This window comes from Pteropus medius, unplaced genomic scaffold, assembly GCF_902729225.1.
Source record: "Pteropus medius unplaced genomic scaffold, Ma_sr-lr_union100, whole genome shotgun sequence".
Taxonomy (NCBI): Eukaryota; Metazoa; Chordata; class Mammalia; order Chiroptera; family Pteropodidae; genus Pteropus; species Pteropus medius.
The window spans coordinates 3,889,396-3,908,463 of NW_024340693.1; the positions used below are offsets into that span (position 1 = coordinate 3,889,396).

Below are 19,068 nucleotides of genomic sequence, written 5' to 3' on the forward strand. Positions count from 1 at the left end.
AGCAAACCACTAATTTTTGACTCAAAGAAAATGTAAGAGAGAAGCAACTGCTGACATCTGCCACGACGAGCCATACCTTTAAAGATGCAGAGATTTAAAAAGGCAAGCATGTTATCACGGTGAAGCATTTTACACCACCGTAAGAGTGAAAAATCAAGAGGAAACTTTATCACTGTTTTATTGCCTTAATTAAGCATTACATTGAAATTGCAAAAATGTACTGTTTTTAGAGACACGCGCATGCTGTGTACGGTCACATGTATTGGATTTTTTTTCCCTCTTCAATTTAGGAAATATCAAACACGTATGTGTGTGTGGCTCTGTGCTATGCAGAGGGTACCAATACAATGGGAATATAGTCCTTACCCTCAGGAGGTTCATTCACAATCTACGGGAGAGGCAGACTCGCAAAAGCCCGATTAAACACATGACCAGTGCTACATAGTGCTGCTGGGGGCCGTGACCCAGTATGTGTGTGGGGACTGTATGTTCATCGAGACAGAACTGGAGTTTCTGTGCAGGATAACAGAAACCCTCAAAGGCTTTTACACTGTCTAGAATGTTCTGATACTATTTTAATGCATCACACAAGCTGTGTGTTTACTAACGTGTTTGCGTGCAAATCGGAAGTAAAATCCCAATAATAAGTATGTCCTATTTATTCTGTTAGGTTCAAATTCCCTGAATGCATGCGGCATTACGACATGGCTGCGATATATACGGCAAATTAATTTTAAGTTTCAAAATACAGTGTGAAGTTCCTATAGTTAAGAAACTCGAGGAGGTTGTGTCAAAACTCTCTCTCACGGGCAGAGCATGACCTTTCATCACACGCCATTCCGTTCAGATGGCGTTGAGCCGGTTAACCTTTGTGGGTTACCTTACTGTAGGCAGCAGACTCTGACGGTCACCACAGCGGTGACACTTGCGTGAACTGCTTCACAGGAACAGCGCACACTCTTCATTAGATGCTTATCTCAACATGAACCCAGCTCGGGCACCAGTGGAATGTGTGCCGGATGAGCCGATGTTTGCTTTGAATACGCTGACCCTAGGGAGATGAATCCCCTCTTTTAATCTTTTAATGTCTGTTTTGCAGTACTGCTCAGCGCCCAGGGTGGACTGCCGTGGAGTGACTCACAGATCGGAAGTCACCCTCGTGTTTCATTCTCGGGTCACGGACACCAAAGCATCATTCGCCTCTCGCTGTCTGTCTGTGACCGTTTTTAAATGGCACATTTTGGCGATATCTTGATAAAGTAAAAGCTGGGGACTCCCCTTGTCCCTAAGGTGGGGTCACAAATCTTCACGAGAGAGCTCTGCCTCTTGGGAAGATCGCGTCCACTACAGCGCAGAAGGCAAAGCAAATGCTCCCCGTCCTTGTCACCTACTGTCCCCACAGCCCCTAAAGGCAGTGGCTCTAGAGTCACAGAAGCGTTTTCCACTCTTGCACTTGAACGCACGGTATGGCATACAGGTCAAGAGTCGGGTCCTGGCACCGTCGCTAGAGGCTTTCTTTATAAACTCTAAAAGCTTTCTTTGCGGGATGTACGGAGGCGACAGCCTTCCTACGACACCCACCAGCTGTGCGGAGCACCTGGCGCCGCTGCTCGCGGGGTCCCGCCGACCCTCCCGCGCGGCCGTCAGCTGAGCGCTCCAGGGGCTGCGGAGTCCGGAACCCTCACGTGAAGTTCTGGAGCAAGTCCTGCTCCCCGACCCCCGGGAGACACCCCAGGAAAGCATCCCCCAGCCTCCGGCCACCCCCAGGAAAACTTTCACTCCGCTGAGAACCCGGCTCTGCAGGGACCTCCAGCGCCCAGGGGCCTCCGTTCCCGCGAAGGGTCCCCGAGCGTCCCCAGGCCGCGCTCCAGTCCCGCTGCGCCCACGGCTCCCACGGATTCCCGGCAGAGTCCCCAGGGACCGGCTGCCCGCGAGCGCGTGGGCCCCGGGTGGCAGGCCCTCCCGCGCGACCCCGCTCGCTTACCCGCTCCGCCGGCCCGCGCGCCTGCGAGTGCGGCGCCCGCTGCTCTGGACCGAGCCCTTCCTACCCGCGCCCTGCGGCTGCACGCGTGCGCCCCGCGCCCGAGTCCGGCCTCCCCTCCCCGGCGGCCATCCCTGCGGCCCCCGAGCGCCCAGCGCGGGCCCCCGCCGCAGCCCCGCCGCGCCACGCCCCAGTGCCCGACGCATTCACCCTGCTGCCCCGCGGGGCGGCGCCAGGGCACCGACGGTCCCACCGCCGGCCACACCCCGGCCCCGCGCGCCCCGCCTCGGGCGCCGCCTTCCACGTGCCCACGCGCGCCCCGCACCTGCACCTGCACCCGCACCCGCCCCCATCCTCGCGGCCCTGCGCTTCCACCTGCACCTACATCCTCACGGCCTGTCACGCCTCAGGACAACCCCCAGCCCCACTCCGGGCACGTGGGCGGGGCGGGGCGGGACGCCCTGCCCTGGTGGCTGCTGTCCCCTGACACCCGAGGAGAGGCGCGGTGCCGGACGGCCCCCTCAGGTGACGCCTGACCACCCGGCCCGCGGCTCTCGGCGCTGAGGCCCCGACGCGGGTGCAGACGCCTGCGGGGCGCCCCCTTCCTGCGCCTGGGGCGCGGGACCAGCGGGCGCACCAAGTGCCCTCAGGCCGCGGGCGGGGCGCTGGGGACGCGACCCGGGGACTATAAATAGCGCCGCCAGCCTGGCTCCAGTCAAGTACACTCAGCGAGGCCGCAGTCAGAGGAGTTCTTGTGTTTATTAAGAACTTGTTCCGATGCACTTGCGGCTTGGCCCTGCTGAGCGGACAGCGAGGGTCCCTGCGGTCACTCGTTCTGGTGACCGTGACGGGGCGCCGCCTACCCGCTGGCCTCCGGGTGGAGATTTAAGGTCTGTCTTCTTTCCTCCTCAGGGGTGACATCACCACACTTGACAGGGAACCTGCGACGCAGGCCAAGAGCACAAACGGACCCGTCCTGCCTCTGGCTGCCTGTTGGGCTTGGGCCACTCTGCATTGCCCCAGCTCCCCAGGGTCCAGCCCGGGCCTGGCCTGCACAAGGTCCTTCAGAGGGGACTGACCTGCTCTGGCCCTTCTAACAAACAGCCGGAAATGGGCTATGAGCCTCCTTCCGAGGAAGGGGTGCACTGGCTGCAGGAATGGGGCAAAACTGGGGTCTCTGCTTATTTTCAGCCCCTGTGGAGCAGCTGCCATGGGCCACCTGCCCTGGGGCTGCAGTCCGGGCTGTCCTGATCAGCCCTCTGCCTGTCCTGGAGACCTCACCTGTTCAGGTGACCCCGGGAGAAAGCAAGCTAAGCGTCCCCAGGCCCATCTCTGGTCCCCTCCCTGAGGGACTCCAGGTGAACGAGCGAAGCAGGTGGCAGTTTCATAGACTCGGGTTTGTAAAGTGAGAAGGATGCTCGAGAAGGTCTTCGGACAGTTTCATTCTCTGAGGAGCCAGAGAGTGGTTTCCGTTTCTCCTTCCTTGGTCAGCAAAGAGCTAAGAGCACGTAAGGCTTGTAGCCTCCTCACAGCTGTCACTGGCCTTCCAGGGGCGACACGCGGAAACGCAGTGTCGCAATCATTGTTAACTTCCCATCAAAAATACGGAGTTACAACGATGTGCCCTGAAAAGTAAATGCAGACGTGTAAAGCGAAGGGGGGTCCCTTCTGCCAGCCCTGCCCCCAGGGGACCCGGGCGCGGAGCCCCGCGTGCACCCCCAGCCCTCCTCCTCTGCCGGGGGTCTCTCCTGGGGGCCTCAGCGCACGGCTGGGTCATGAACCATGGCAGGCTCTGCCCGGAGCAGCCCGCAGACTCGTGCTGATTTGGCCTCTTCCGCTTCTTTCAAGGACCCCACCTGCCAGTCCGTCACGTGACTGGGCGACAGGCTTTTCTGAGCCCGGGGTCCAGACCTGAACCGCGCGGGCCGCCGCTCGCTGCCGCCACCTGCTGTGCGCGGGGGAAACTGCAGGGCGCCGCCTCCTCCCGGTCCCCGGGGCGCCCTCGGGGGTGGGGACCCGCCCGCGCCGGCTCCTCGGGACACTGCTGTCCCCGCACGGCGCGTCCGACCCCCGTAAGCCTCCCGCTCCCGCGCTCTGGAGTTTGTCTTTCCGGTCGCTGGCTCTCTGGCCTCTGTGGCTTCGTTAGGGTCACCGTGGCAAGGAAAACAAAAGCCCAGGCGCGCGCACGCGCTTTCCTCTCCGAGGTGGCCGGGGGCGATGTTAGCGACCTGCCGTGGTCACAGGTGGCGGCTTCCACAGTCTCGTGCCGCTTTGCCCCCGGCGTCTAAGTGCCATGTCCCTTGGGTGGGGTATCACCGTGCAGCCTGCAGACGCAGGTCCCGTGACGTCCCAGCCCTCGCGCGTCCGCGGGGGGACCGCTTGTTTTAAGGAGCCTTTGGCACCGTCACCCAAGGTTAGCGCTTCAGCTCAGCGCCTTAGAGACGCGGTGTCGCCGGCTCTGCTACCCTCGTATCGTGGGGGGAATCACCTAGTACACCCCACTCGGACGCTTCGGGCCCTTTTTCATCGTGAAGTCTACTTTTCCAGACCAGAGATACGGGTTTAGGGCAATATCGAATCCCAATAACTCAGAAGAGCCTGGATTTTCCCCCTTGGCCCTGCTTTTCCCCAAAGAGAGAGAGATCTCGTTGGAACAGGTATTTGGCGGCCGCGGTCACAGCGTCACTGTCCGCATGGCTAAAGGCGCGCGCGCCGCAGCGGCCACCGTCACATGAACCGAGAAGCGCCGTGCGGTCGCTTTGGGCACAGCGGACAGTCACTCCGCCTCAAAAGGGAGGGACGTCCTGACACCTGCTCCGGCATGGGCCAACCCTGAGGACACCGCGCTCAGTGACGTAATCCGCCGAGCAAAGGACCAGTGTTGTGTGATTCCACTTACGTGGGGCCCCGGAGCGGCAGGATCAGGGGACAGGAAGCAGATGGGGCTGCGGGGGGGGGGGGGGGGAGCAAGCTGGGGTTCCCTAGGGGACAGAGGTTCCCTTTGGGAAGATGGAAAGTTCCGCAGATGGATAATTGCGCAATAACATGAATGTACTTGAAAACGTACCCTTGTAATTAGTTAATATGATCACTTTGATTTGTACAGTTGACCATAATTTTTAAAGTGGGAAAGGAAAGGAGAGGTCTCTTTTCTCAACACGGGGGACAGCGGATGGTGTCACTGGAAGACGCCGACTCATGACAACGTGATAAAAATGATTCTGGACTCAAGCGCACATCAAGCACGGCTGATGCCCCGTCCTATTTTATTGGGGCTGCAACACCCCTGCTACCTCCTAAGCCCGTGTGCGTATTAACCACCAACATTAATAGGGCAAGTCTGAGCACACGGCTGAGTCCTCCCTGCCCCGTGCAAAACTGCCATGTTCCAGTCTGGTCAGGTCTTTTAGGGAAGAAGCACCAGAAAATCGCTCCGCCTCCAATTCTAGGGGCACGCTGGATGTGACTTTCCTATCACACACACGTTTTGAGTGCTCTCTGCATCCCATAATCGATAAAAGAAAACAGAGAAAGAAAAGCAAGGACAGTCACCGCTCTGTGTGGCCCAAACCATATTCACCGTTATATCTGTGCAGCCGCGGACCACCCAGCCGGAGGCCCCAGCAGCAGACGGGACGCTGGGGCCAGGATGGAGGCCAGGCCTTTCCCACAGTGCACTCAAGGCCCGTCGGGGTCCCTCTTGAGGACAGGAAGCCGGGGGCGGCCAGAGGTGTGTGCGCACGGACGCCCCTCCCGGCTGAGCGAGGCCGAGGGCCTGGGCCAGGCTGGCTTCTCTGCTCGGCAGCACAGCCTGTCCCGGGCCCCTGCCCGCAGTGCTGTGGCTCCCTGCTCCCCGCGGGCCTCCGCCTCCCTTCCTCCTGCGAGTCCCCCTCCTGCGAGGCAGGACACCGCCCTGCGGCCAGCTCTGGGTCTGAGACACTCGTTCGAGCTCGTCCCTGAGGACTGGAGAGTAACCCAGTGGCCCTTCAGTCTCCTTCACGACATCGGGCCTCTCAAGACACAAGTTCCCAAAGCCTGTTTCGTCTTAAAAACGAAAGCAGACACCGTCACAAAAGGCGCTGAGCAGAGGAGCTGGCACGACCTTCTTTTGGCACGACCTGTCTTCTCTGCAAGGCTAATGAAACAGGGGTGATTGTCACACGTTAGAGATGAGCAAACTACGCTTCGAAGACCCAGACGGCTTCTCCCAAGTAACACAGCTAACCAGTGGCACCTCAGGATTGGAGAGACCTCGGCCTTTCGTGACCTCGGCCTTTCGTGACCCTGAAGTGCATAATTCGACGTGAACATGTGACCAGGAGCCCCCATGTAACTGGTGAATTATCGCCAACTTCCCTGGGATTTCCACACCGGCCACTCGTCGTGAGGACGTTCTGTCGTGACAAGGCTGCGGGACCCGTGACTTCAACTAACGCTCCTGTGAGAGGCAAGTGTTGTCCACAGCACTCCCCCCTGCAGGTCAGGAGCGTGTGTGCCAGGATGAGCAACAGAGGGTGGTGTCCGCGTCCCCTGCACGCACCTCCTGCCACCTGGAGGAGGCAGATGGGGGCAGAGCAAGACCGCGGAGGGGCCCTGTGCTCCAAGCTCTGTAGAGAGGGGACTGCGCCGAGCTCCCTGTAATGAGGAGACAGAATTGTGCTCCTGAGGTCCCCCGCCGCACCTGGACACACCTTAATTTCTGATCTCAGGCTGGTGATTCACCTCATGGGCGAGAGGCCTCAATTAATGGGGATGCTGGGGTGTCGTAGGAAGTGCCGGTGACTCAACAAGCATCGCTCCTTTGTTCTGAGTCAGTCCAGTCACCGCCAAGACCGGGCGAGGACAGGCGTGAAAAATGCACCAGCAACGGAGAAGCCGGAGTCCTCAGGGAGGCAGGGTGACCCCTCATAGTGACTGGGGAAGCTGGGGAATGGTGCTCGTGCCCGGATCACACAGACCAGCCACCAGGCCCCCAGCCTGAGGGTTGCACAGGGCAGCCAGGGTCCAGCCCAAGGGAGCTCGGTCAGAACAGCCCGGCCAGAGGCCATGAGGGCGTCTGGAAACCAGCCCCCCTTTTCTACACTCTGTGGCCGCGGCCTCAGTGGGCAGCAGAGTGCCCAGGCCCCACCAGCAGGAGGACAGGCGAGAGCCAGGGGCTCCAGCCCTAAACTCGGGGAAGAGGTTCCCGCTGCCTCCCATCTGCCTGTCACAGCCCCACTAGGCAGCCGAGGCGCCAGTGGCCCCGTAAGTGTGAGACCGAGGCGAGGCGGGCGAGGCTGCTGCTGGGGGGGCTGGCAGCAGGCGAGGGGTGAGACACAGCTGCCCTGCAGTGATGACGCTCCAGGCGGCCTCCCCGGGCACTCGCTTCCGAGAAGGGTGCCCCTGACCGAGCAGCCCCTCACCCGGCCTCCCCAACCCTCCTCACGCCCTCCCAGGAGGGGACAGACCTCACTGTCCCTGAGCTGGGAGATGGAAGTGACGCATGAGGCTTAGCCCCGCCCCCCCATCCCTCCGGTCTGGCTCTGGCCTGCTCTCTGCTGTGGGGACAGCTGACCGGGCTGGCTGGGTCCCTGCAGAAGAGGCCAGCTGTCCATGAGCAGGTAGCTAATCCATCCGTTTTGGAAAGAGCCATCGAAATCCCCTTGTCTCCCCTTTATAAGCTGACATCTGATCTCCATCTGCCTGTCCTGTGTCCCATCTCCCATTGGTGCTTAACTAACCAGGGAGCTCGGGGGTGCTGACCACCGACCCAAACGCAGCCCTAGGACTAAGTGGAACTTGCTGGAAGCATGGAGCCCGCCTCCCCCCCTCAAGGAAAGAAGTGGCTGCTCTGCCTCAGGGGTGGGGGTGAGGGGTCAGGGGAGGGGGTCCGGGTGAGGACATTCCAGGGACGCTGGACAGATGCTGGCTGAGGAAAGTTGAACCCCACTGGGAAGAGGGGGGCCGAGAGGCGAGCTGGACTGGGTGACAGCTGGAGCCCTGAGTGTCCCTCTCTGTGGGCCCTGAGTGTGGCTTCCAGACATGGTGCCAGCCAGGCTTCCCTCATGGTGCCCCCTTAGGGGGACCAAACCCCCCAGACTTCCCTCAAACACCTCCTGACTTCTCGCATCCCCAGGACCAGGCCCATGCTTTCTAGCCGAGGCCACAGCCACCTGTTCTGTCACCCGCCACGGCGGCGACAGAGTCTCTGGTTCTCCACGTTGCCTTGATTCCCCCAACTCCAAGTCCCCTCGCGTCTGGAAGGCTCAGAGGCGTCCTGTCCATCTGACCCTGGCCATCACCTCGGAGCGTCCACTGCCTGTGACCGTGAGACCACGGCAGGTCGCTAACATCGCCCCCGGCCACCTCGGAGAGGAAAGCGCGTGCGCGCGCCTGGGCTTTGTTTTCCTTGCCACGGTGACCCTAACGAAGCCACAGAGGCCAGAGAGCCACCGACCGGAAAGACGAACTCCAGAGCGCGGGAGCGGGAGGCTTACGGGGGTCGGACGCGCCGTGCGGGGACAGCAGTGTCCCGAGGAGCCGGCGCGGGCGGGTCCCCACCCCCGAGGGCGCCCCGGGGACCGGGAGGAGGCGGCGCCCTGCAGTTTCCCCTGCGCACAGCAGGTGGCGGCAGCGAGCGGCAGCCAGCGCGGTTCGGGTCTGGACCCCGGGCTCAGAAAAGCCTGTCGCCCAGTCACGTGACGGACTGGCAGGTGGGGTCCTTGAAAGAAGCGGAAGAGGCCAAATCAGCACGAGTCTGCGGGCTGCTCCGGGCAGAGCCTGCCATGGTTCATGACCCAGCCGTGCGCTGAGGCCCCCAGGAGAGACCCCCGGCAGAGGAGGAGGGCTGGGGGTGCGCGCGGGGCTCCGCACCCGGGTCCCCTGGGGGCAGGGCTGGCAGAGGGGACCCCCCTTCGCTTTACACGTCTGCATTTACTTTTCAGGGCACATCGTTGTAACTCCGTATTTTTGATGGGAAGTTGACAATGATTGCGACACTGCGTTTGCACGTGTCGCCCCTGGAAGGCCAGTGACAGCTGTGAGGAGGCTACAAGCCTTACGCGCTCTTAGCTCTTTGCTGACCAGGGAAGGAGAAACGGAAACCACTCTCTGGCTCCTCAGAGAATAAAACTGTCCGAAGACCTTCTCGAGCATCTTTCTCACTTTACAAACCCGAGTCCACAAAACTGCCACCTGCTTCGCTCGTTCACCTGGAGTCCCTCAGAGAGGGGACTTCAGATGGACCTGGGGACGCTTAGCTTGCTTTCTCCTGGGGTCACCTGAACAGGTGAGGTCTCCAGGACAGGCAGAGGGCTGATCGGGACAGCCCGGACCGCAGCCCCAGGGCAGGTGGCCCATGGCGGCGGCTCTACGCGGGCTGAAAATAAGCAGAGACCCCAGCTTTACCCCATTCCTGCAGCCAGTGTACCCCTCTCTCGGAAGGGGGTTCTGAGCCCCTTTCCAGCTGTTAGAAGGACCAGCGCCGGTCAGAAGGGCGGGGCCCGGGCTGAACCCTGGGGAGTGACCGTGGTGCAGAGTGGCCTGAGCCTAGGGGACTCAGTCACAGGCAGGACGGGTCCATTTGTGCTCTTGGCGTGTGTCGCAGGTTCCCTGTCAAGTGTGGCGATGTCAACCCTGAGGAGGAAAGACCTTAAATCTCCTCCACCGGGAGGCCAGCGGGTAGATGGCGCCCCGTCTGGGTCACTAGGATCCATGGGAGCGAGTGACCGCGGGGACCCTCGCTGTCCCCTCAGTGGGGCCAAGTCGCAAGCTCATTGGAACAAGTTCTTAATAAACGCAAGAACCCCTCTGTATGCGGCGCGCTGAATGTACTGAGTGGAGCCAGGGTGGCGGCGCTATTTCTTGTCCCTGTCCTCGTCTCCGGCCCCCCGCCGGTGGCCGGAGGGCACCTGCTAGTCCAGGGTGGGGGAGGAGGAGCCACATCTGGGCCCGGAGCACTAGAGAGCCGCGGGCCGGGTAATTAGGCGTCATCCGGTAGGAGGGAGCCACGCGGCTTCGCGCTTCCCCTAGAGTGTTAGGGGACAGCGGCCACCAGGATCAGACGCCCCCGCAATTCCTTCTGCGGTTTGAGGGCGGCAGCCACTAGGATCTGGGGCCCTATGCTTCTCTCCGCGTGTCATGGGACAGCAGCCGCTAGGTCTGGATGCCCTGTCTTGCGCACATGTCGAGGGGCTGCTGGGTCTGCTCAGGACCGGAGCGGGGGTGAGGTGGTGATGCAGGTATAGGTGAGGATGAGGATACCGCTGCAGGTGGGGGTGCGGTTTCAGGCGGGTGAGGGGGTACAGGTGCAGGTGGGTATGAAGATTCAAGAGGAGGCAGGATTCAGATGTAGGTGTGATGGAGATGCGGGTGCAGCTGGGTATAGACATGCGGGTGCAGGTGGGATGCGGGTGCAGGTTCACCTGCAGGGCAGGTGTGAGGACATGGAGGGCGGGGCGGGGCGGGGCGGGCTCGGGGTGTGGCCTGCGGTGGGTCCCGCATTTACCTGGCACCGTCAGGCTCCAGTACAGGTAGAGAAGGTCTCGGTCCGAAGAGTCCAGAGTGGCGGGAGCCATACTCGGAGGCGCGCGGGCCAGCTGAGCGGGTAAGCGAGCGAGGCAGGTGGAGCTGCAACCCCGGCCCAGGCCCCCGAAGCTCGTGGGGCGCTGGCCCCTGGGGATTCTGGGAATCCGTGGGAGCCGTGGGCGCAGCGGGACTGGAGCGCGGCCTGGGGACGCTCGGAGACCCTTTGCGGGAACCGAGACCCCTGGGCGCTGGAGGTCCCTGCAGAGCCGGGTTCTCAACGGAGTGAAGGTTTTTCTGGGGGTGGCCAGAGGCTGGGGGATGCTTTCCTGGGGTGTCTCCTGGGGGTCAGGGAGCAGGACTTGCTCCAGAACTTTAGGTCTGAGGGTCCCGGACTCCGCAGCCCCTGGAGCGCTCAGCGGACACGCAGCCGCGCGGGAGGGTCGGCGGGACCCCGCGAGCAGCGGCGACAGGTGCTCCGCACAGCTGGTGGGTGTCATAGGAAGGCTGTCGCCTCCGTACATCCCGCAAAGAAAGCTTTTAGAGTTTATAAAGAAAGCCTCTAGCGACAATGCCAGGACCCGACTCTTGACCTGTATGCCATACTGTGCGTTCCAGTGCAAGAGTGGAAAACGCTTCTGTGACTCTAGAGCCAGTGTCTTTAGGGGCAGTGGGGACAGTAAGTGACAAGGACGGGGAGCATTTGCTTTGCCTTCTGCGCTGTAGTGGACGCGATCTTCCCAGGAGGCAGAGCTCTCTCCTGGACATTTGTGACCCCGCCTTAGGGACAAGGGGAGTCCCCAGCTTTTACTTTATCAAGATATCGCCAAAATGTGCCATTTAAAAACGGTCACAGACAGACAGCGAGAGGGGAATGATGCATTGGTGTCTATGACGCGAGAATTAAACACGAGGGTGACTTCCGATCTGTGAGTCACTCCACGGCAGTCCACCCTGGGCGCTGATGCCCCCACATCCCACATCGTTCCCAGGACGTGGTTAGCACTTAAGTTTCTGGCGAAAACTCGTTACCTTCTAAGACGTGGGGAGGAGAGCAGATGCCAGGGACGGTGTGGGGCGAGGCGGTTGGCACGGGAGGACTCAGGTCTCTCCAGACGGCAGATGCCCGAAACGGAGAGCTGGGAGCTCGTCCGAAGGAGGGTGACCCCCTGCCCGCGAGTTCGGACCACGGGGAGCGGCTCTGTTCTGTTTCTTTGCCGTCAAACCGTAACCTTAGTGCTGTTCAGCCTCACGGTGAGCACGATGAGAGCTCTGCAGCCCCCGGAGGGCTGTGTGCGCACCGGCCGCTCAGCCACCTCCCTCGCACACAGACCGGCCGTGACGACAGCGGCTCGGTCTGGCCCCATCTGGAGCCCCTGGCCCGTCTGAGCGGAGGAGACACCGACAACACCCTGTAGTCTTGGTCCCCCACGTCAGGGGAGCACTGTCACCTTCATGAAGAAGTGGACACTGTCACCTTCATGTCCCCACAGCGCAGAGGGAGACGCGGGCTCCTGCCTGGGGACGCGCAGCAGTGAGCCATTTATGTAACGTTTGCGAAGCCGCAGAGAGACTGTGAGAGAGGAGGGAGCAGAGTCCATGGCGGGACGTCTGCCGGTGGCACAGGCGCGGTGGCGATTGGGGCGGGAGTTGCTCTAATGTCACAGGAACAGGAGGGGCAGGATGAGGCCCTGGCCAGCTGCACGGGAGGCCCCGGAGCTCCTGCAGAGACCGGGGTGAGCCCGGGAGGCCGGGAGAGGTCCGTGTCCCTGAGGCGGTCACCTCCCTTTCTTGGTCTCTGAAGTGAGTTGAGTGACCTGTGGTCGTCTGATTTCTGCCACACTGTGCAGGGCGACGTAGCTCAGTGTCAGACCGGTGCTGTCGACCTTGGGTGGCACAGTAGTGGGTGCTATGTATGGACACACACCGATGGGGACTCACAATAAACACATGTACATGCACACACACACATGTAAATATGCACATGGATAAAGGAACACAGTTCGATACACGTAGACCCACATGTGTACATATCACACATATGCACACACACATTGAAACACACATGCACACACATGCATGCATTCACACAGGCCACGCACACACATGCATACATGCATGTGCTCACACATGCAGAGCCCTCAACAGAAGTGGGAGGACAGCCACCCAGTGACACCGCATCCCAACCCCCATGTGCAGTGACACCTGCCCCTGTGAGTGGTGGCCCTGCAGCTCACCTGTGCTACCTGCGTATTAACAGGCAACGTTCCCTCACAGGCTGGCAGTCTGAAGCAATGGGCGACTGGAGCCTTCTGGGGAGACTCTTGGATGCTGCACAGGAGCACTCCACGGTCACGGGCAAGGTCTGGCTGACCGTCCTGTTCATCTTCCGAATCCTGGTGCTGGGAGCCGGGGTGGAGTCGGTGTGGGGTGACGAGCAGTCCGATTTCACCTGCAACACCCAGCAGCCCGGCTGTGAGAACGTCTGCTACGACAAGGCCTTCCCCATCTCCCACACCCGCTTCTGGGTGCTCCAGATCATCTTCGTGTCCACGCCCACCCTCATCTACCTGGGCCACGTGCTGCACATCGTGCGCACGGAACAGAAGAGGAAAGAGCGAGATGCAGAGCAGCTGAACGGGGATGGCGACCGTGGCCAGAGGGACAGGTCCCCGGTGCGGGACGACCGGGGCAAGGTCCGCATCGCGGGGGCCCTGCTGCGGACCTACGTCTTCACCACCGTCTTCAAGATGCTGTTCGAGGTGGGCTTCATCACCGGTCAGTACTTCCTGTACGGCTTTCAGCTAAAGCCACTCTACCGCTGTGACAAGTGGCCCTGCCCCAACACCGTGGACTGCTTCATCTCCAGGCCCACGGAGAAGACCATCTTCATCATCTTCATGCTGGCCGTGGCCTGCCTGTCCCTCTTTCTCAATGTGCTGGAGATCTATCACCTGGGCTGGAAGAAGCTTAAACACGGCATGACCCAACGCTATAGCTTAGACTCCCCTGAATTTAGGATGGGGCCCTCAAAGCCGGGGAGTGTGAGCCCACTGCCCCCTTCCCACTAGGCCCCGGCCATCAGTACTGTGGGGTGCCCGCCTTACTGCACTCACTCAGGCACCAACCACAGTCATTCCTGAGACCCCTCTTCCAGCAGTAGACTTCAGTGTCACAGCCTTAGCCAAAGCACAGGGCAAGGGCCACCCTGACAAACTCTATGACAGCAGAACTGGGCCACCCAGGAGGCGGAGCAGCAGCTCTCAGTGAGGAAGGCCACCCCGCCAGTGTCCCTGACTTCCTCCCTGCCCGCTCAGGACAGCCCCAGCCACTCCCTCAGGAGCCCAACCCGGTGGAGAATGGGGTGGCCGCAGCTTGGGGGAGAGCAGCTTGGAAGTGAGGGGGTGTCAGGTTCTGCGTCTCTGCGCAGTGATTCGCACTGCAGTGCAGTGGGGAGCACGTGGCGCTTTCCGCAGGGGAAAGTGGGGTGAGGGGCCTGCGGTACCTCCAGGTCAAAGCTGACTCCTGTCGCCAGAAATGCCAACTGCACTGACGCAGCAGCGCCCTGTGCCCGGGACGGGGCGAATAAACCTCTGAGCACTTCCCACCGTCCTGGCAGCTTGCTTCTTTCCACCGCGCGGGGTCTGGGGGATTCTGGGGGTCCCCGCGGCGGTCCCCAGGGTGGGGGGCTGCGTGCGCATCCCCGCTGTCCGCCCGCCGTCCCCGCGCCCACGGGGCGGCCGGAAGACCGCAGAGTGTCCTGCGCCACCGCGCGCTGCCGCATCTCGGTCACTGTGGACCCACGAGCAGAGGTGACACCGAGCCTGGTCCCCGTCACGCTGTCCACCTCCAACGGCCACCCGGTGTGGTGGCCCTCGTTCTGCGGACGCCGGAGCCTCTCCATCGGATCCGTCCCTTTTCATGACTCCCTTAACTTTCCGATGAGTCTTCTGTGACCCATGGACAGTCTGGTGACAAGACTGTGACTTCCCGTTCTCAGAGCGCTGAGAGCGCCTGGGGCTCCCGTGCGTCCCGCGGGCGGTGAGACAGGCTGGGCCCCGCCCCCAGCTGGGCCCCGCCCCCAGCTGGGCCCCGCCCCCGGCTGGACCCCACCGTGACTGGACCCCTGCCCCGGCTGGACCCCACCCCGCTGGCCCTGCTCCTTCCTTCCCGGCAGAATGATGGGCGGAGCTGAGCCCCGGGGAACCTGGGCGAGGCTGCTGCTCAGTGGTCCCCGGGCTGGCGCTCAGCTGGTCCGCGGCAGGTGTCTGGGGAGAGGGGGTCGCACAGGATCGCCCAGGCCTCGTTCGGACAGTGATGCTGCGTCCTCGCAGCCCGGAGGCGGCTGGATGTCCCCAAGTGAACAGCGCCGCGACGGGGCGCTTTGTCGTGTGGGCAAAGCAGTAGCAGGGATGAGACAGGACAGGCAGCCCCCTGAGTTACTGGGACCTCACTTGACCCTCAGCTTCCACCACCGAGACTGCTCACGGCTCTCGGCCACCGCACTCTCATGGCGTTTGGTTCTTGCATTTGGAAATTCAGTTCATTTCACCAGACCTCACCAAGAAGCCTGCACTGTGCAGGTGACCCAGCCCGGTTGGCCCCCTCAGAGGCTGGGTAGGATTGTGGAGTTAGACTCCGGACTGAAAACCAGTCATTGCACAGAAAACCAGTCATTGCAACAGTCCCTGGGGTATCTCTCCAGGTTTCTGTAACACAGGAAAGCCTGTCCGACGTGATTTGGCTATGGGAGGGTCCCGTGGCCCCAAGGCTGGGTCCCCCCCTCCCTCAGGGGGATGCAGGGAAAGGTGGCTGTCCTCAACCCATCATTGTGCACCTGCAAATGTGATGGAAACAGCCTCTCCCTTGGGCCAGATCCCAGATAAATATTTTCTAGCCTAAGCATTTTCGAGCCTAACAATTTTTCTCTCAATTTAATATATATATTTTAAATCCCTAAGCGTATTTTCGAACTCCCACGCTATCCTATTTTGTTTACACACATTATCGGTAATCTGCAGTACACAGGACAATCATTTTCTTCCGTCCCTGTGTTCAGAAGGCCCATCACCCCGTGGGTGGGCCGCACCCCACGCTACTGAGAAAAGTCACCCCTGACTGCACAGTCCCCAAGCCCTTTTAAATCCCGAATCATTTCTTATAGAATCGGTCACTTTCTCCTTTTTAAACTTTATTTTACTGAGTCATTCTTTGCGTCCATGAAATTGACCCAAGATGTTACCTTAAGATTTGAAAAGCAAAAGAAAAATAGAGAAAGAGGAAAAAGACGAGCCAGAACATCCTGGTGTCCGCCAGCTACCCTTGACCTTAAACTAACGGGGTGGGCGGGGCCCAGATTTCTCCCACACGATCGCCGAGAATCAAAACTGCGAATCTATTCAAACATCCTCTAAAAAAATTAACCTGGTGAAATTAGGTGTCTTTTCAATTTAGGTGGTTTTTTGTTGTCGTTCTATTAACACTTTCTTGAATTCTTTCGTATTATTGAGTAAATTCCTTTTTCTGAAAAATTTTAAAACTCTTTTTTCTGATATGTGTAACAACTCTTTAAAAAACCCCAATGAGTCAAAATGATAAATGTGGGGACTGTCACTGTCCCGCGTACATTGCAATATCGTTTACAGCTGTCATCAGGCGCTCTTAAGCTTTTTAACGACAGGTCTGCGTTAACCGTGCACTTGACACAGAGACAGAAACCGGTGTGGCCAGACGCCCTGATGCGCCGGATTGTCTTAAAGATGAACATATCGCCTCTCCGACATCCCGAGAGGTGACAGGGACAGACAGCGGGTCAGGGATGGCCTGGGGTCAGGTTGAGGGTGGGCAGACTGCAAAGGAGACAGAGAAACGCCTCAGAGAGATGCCATGATCTGCATCGCAAGCGTGGACCGTTTTCAAAATTCGTTAATAGATTTAGCACATGTTCCTCATACGCCCACGAAGCTGATTTAAAAGGAAGTATGCGTGTACGTATGTGTCATCACACCCGTACATATATATATAGTCTCAGTGGACACGAAACCTAAACTTAACACAAAGGGCTAGATCTTCAGTTCGACTTACGTTCTCTCTACAGTTGATTTGGAGCAGTCGTTTGTAGTTGAGACGATGGGACTGAGGAGCGAGAGGACAGCCCGCTGAGGGAGCAGGAGGGGTCAGGGCAGCTTTTCCCACAAGGGTGGAAAGGCCGAAGTCGGAAGGAAGCTAGCACTTGAATTGCAGCCCGTTTGGACCGGCTGTCACGAGATCTACTGCGGGGCTAGGTGCGGACTGGGACTCCAGCACAGCTGTGGGTCTGGGCGACGATGGCTGGGGGGGTGATGCTAGCCAGAGAAAGCGTGCCTCAGTTTCCTGGGGCTGCTGAGACAAAGCACCACAGACGCGGTGGCAGATTCGTCCTCAGACAGTGCGAGGGGCAAAGCTCTGAGGTCAGGGCCACTGGGCCGCAGCCCAGCTGCTGACAAGGCCGGCTCCTCCCAGAGGCCCCTGGGGAGGACCTGACCCCCTCCACTTCTGGAGGCGGTGGCACTCCCTGGCTCCTGGCCGCAGCACTCCAGCCGACATCCACATCATGCCACCTCTACTGCTGGTGAATGTCCCTCTGTCCCCTCTGGCTCCATTGAGGGCACACCCAGGTCAGCCAGGCTCTGTTCCACTGTAGGGTTCACAGAGTGCCCCAGGTAGCCTTCATGTCTCAAAGAGCAGAGGAACGGGAGAAGCACTCCCATGTGGCTCTTGGTGACCTGGGACCTGGGGCTGTCACGCTGAAGGTGACCAGCTCCCAGTGGCCTCAGGCAGGTCATGCATTCGTCCATCGGATACTCACCCCTGGGGCCCGAGGGCTGTTGACAGAGCCCCTGGTGGGGACATCAAGAGGGACTCTTTGTCCAGGTAGCAGGTGACAGATGGCATGGCTGCCCCCTCTGAGTTATTCTGCTCAAACAGCCCAGAATATCTGCTAAAGGGACAAAAAGGCAGCCTGGAATGTCCACTTAGGGACCATTTGGCTGGTCGCTAAGGCAGGAAACGGAAGTCGTAAGAAGATTCGTACCCCTCACCTCACCCCAGACTCCATGCAGCTGTTTTCATTTGTCGTTGAAATGAAAAGGGGTCGGGACACACATCAGACTCTCAGAAAGAATTCGCTGCATGGACGAATGAGTGAATATGATGTCTTCTCTTCTGAATTACGGCGTCCATCTGGGCGTGTGCCCTGCAGGTGGGGACGAAGGGAGACGGAGAAGGAAGGGTCACAATAGTCCCAAGCTCAGGTCGCTTGCTGAAACAGTATGCCACCTGAAGCATTTCTTCTGGGGCCTTGCCCGGGTGCGTCTGACGCCATGTGGCTTTTTCATGGCATATGGCCGCCGTGTCAGTCACCTGTTGCCACATAACCAGTTACTAGAACCATAGCCATGCAGTCCCCTGCTTAGTGTCTGTGTGGACTGGGAAGTGGCTTAGCCGGGAGCAGGCGGTGGTGGGGCGCGGTAGCCTTTGGTGTCCTCACAGAGGGAGCGAAGAAAAGCTGCCACGCCCCTGTGACCTAATGTCAGCTGTCACACTCATGTCACTTTTTCCCCCCGGTTCTAGGTGTTATAAGCCGGTCACTTGGGTCACTTCGTCTTCCTACCCCCAGCTGGAAGGGAATTGGGCTACAGCTTTGGGGAGAGGAGTGTCAACGTCTAGTCATAATCAAAGCTCCTCTCATGTCCCAGTAAGGGACATATTTCAGACGCTGCTTCTGCAAAGTCAGGAAGGACGATGTCCCCTCTTTACCACATTTGCCGTAATATGCGCCCACCGTGGCAATGACCGCCGAGCGCATGTGTTAATTCCCTTTCGCCAAGTTAAAGCCCACACCCCTTTTCCCCAAAAGAACGCGTGTCTCAAAACCTCATTTTTTAAAAATGGAAGTTCACGTCAGATAGTTCGGCCATCACTGGTTACAAACACAGAAATGACTCTGAAGTCCCCCCACCCCCCGAAATATTTCTTTCTGGAATTCTAACGCCTGGCATCAGGAGAAACTTCCATTTCAAGAATTTCCCGGTGCTTTCATCCAAACTGAGGGTTACTTCGCTGGGACAATCCCCCTGACCCCTCTGCCTGCCTCTTGACATTCTCACATGGGCCTCTGGGTGCCCCGACGGCCAGGTGACTTTGACTCCCCCATCTCCTGCTTCTCTGCCGGAGGCGCGGCTGACACGTGACCAGTGCTGGGACACGGTGGTCTACCACCACCTGACGCTTGCTTCGATTTCCAGATTTTTCTCAGGCGAGTTGATGTTGCTTTCGTAAGTCTTTAAAAGGCTATTCTCATTTTTGAAAATTAATTCTGGCCTTGAGAAACATGTTGAGGTCACATTTCAAAGTAGAAACAAAACCAAACACCATATATATATTTACAATATATATTTATATTATAAATATAAATGTATATATTTATATTATAAATATAAATATAAATATATATAATATATATTTATATATTATATAATATATATTTATAATATATTTATATATTATATATATTTATAATATATTTATAAATATAAATATAAATA

The 19,068-nt window shown here is 59.0% G+C and overlaps 1 pseudogene; it reads left to right on the top strand.

The window, feature by feature from the left end:
• The first annotated feature begins 10,494 nt into the window (after positions 1 to 10,494).
• The window catches only part of LOC120603005 (gap junction alpha-3 protein-like), a 20,140-nt pseudogene continuing 11,566 nt past the window's right edge, over positions 10,495 to 19,068 (top strand).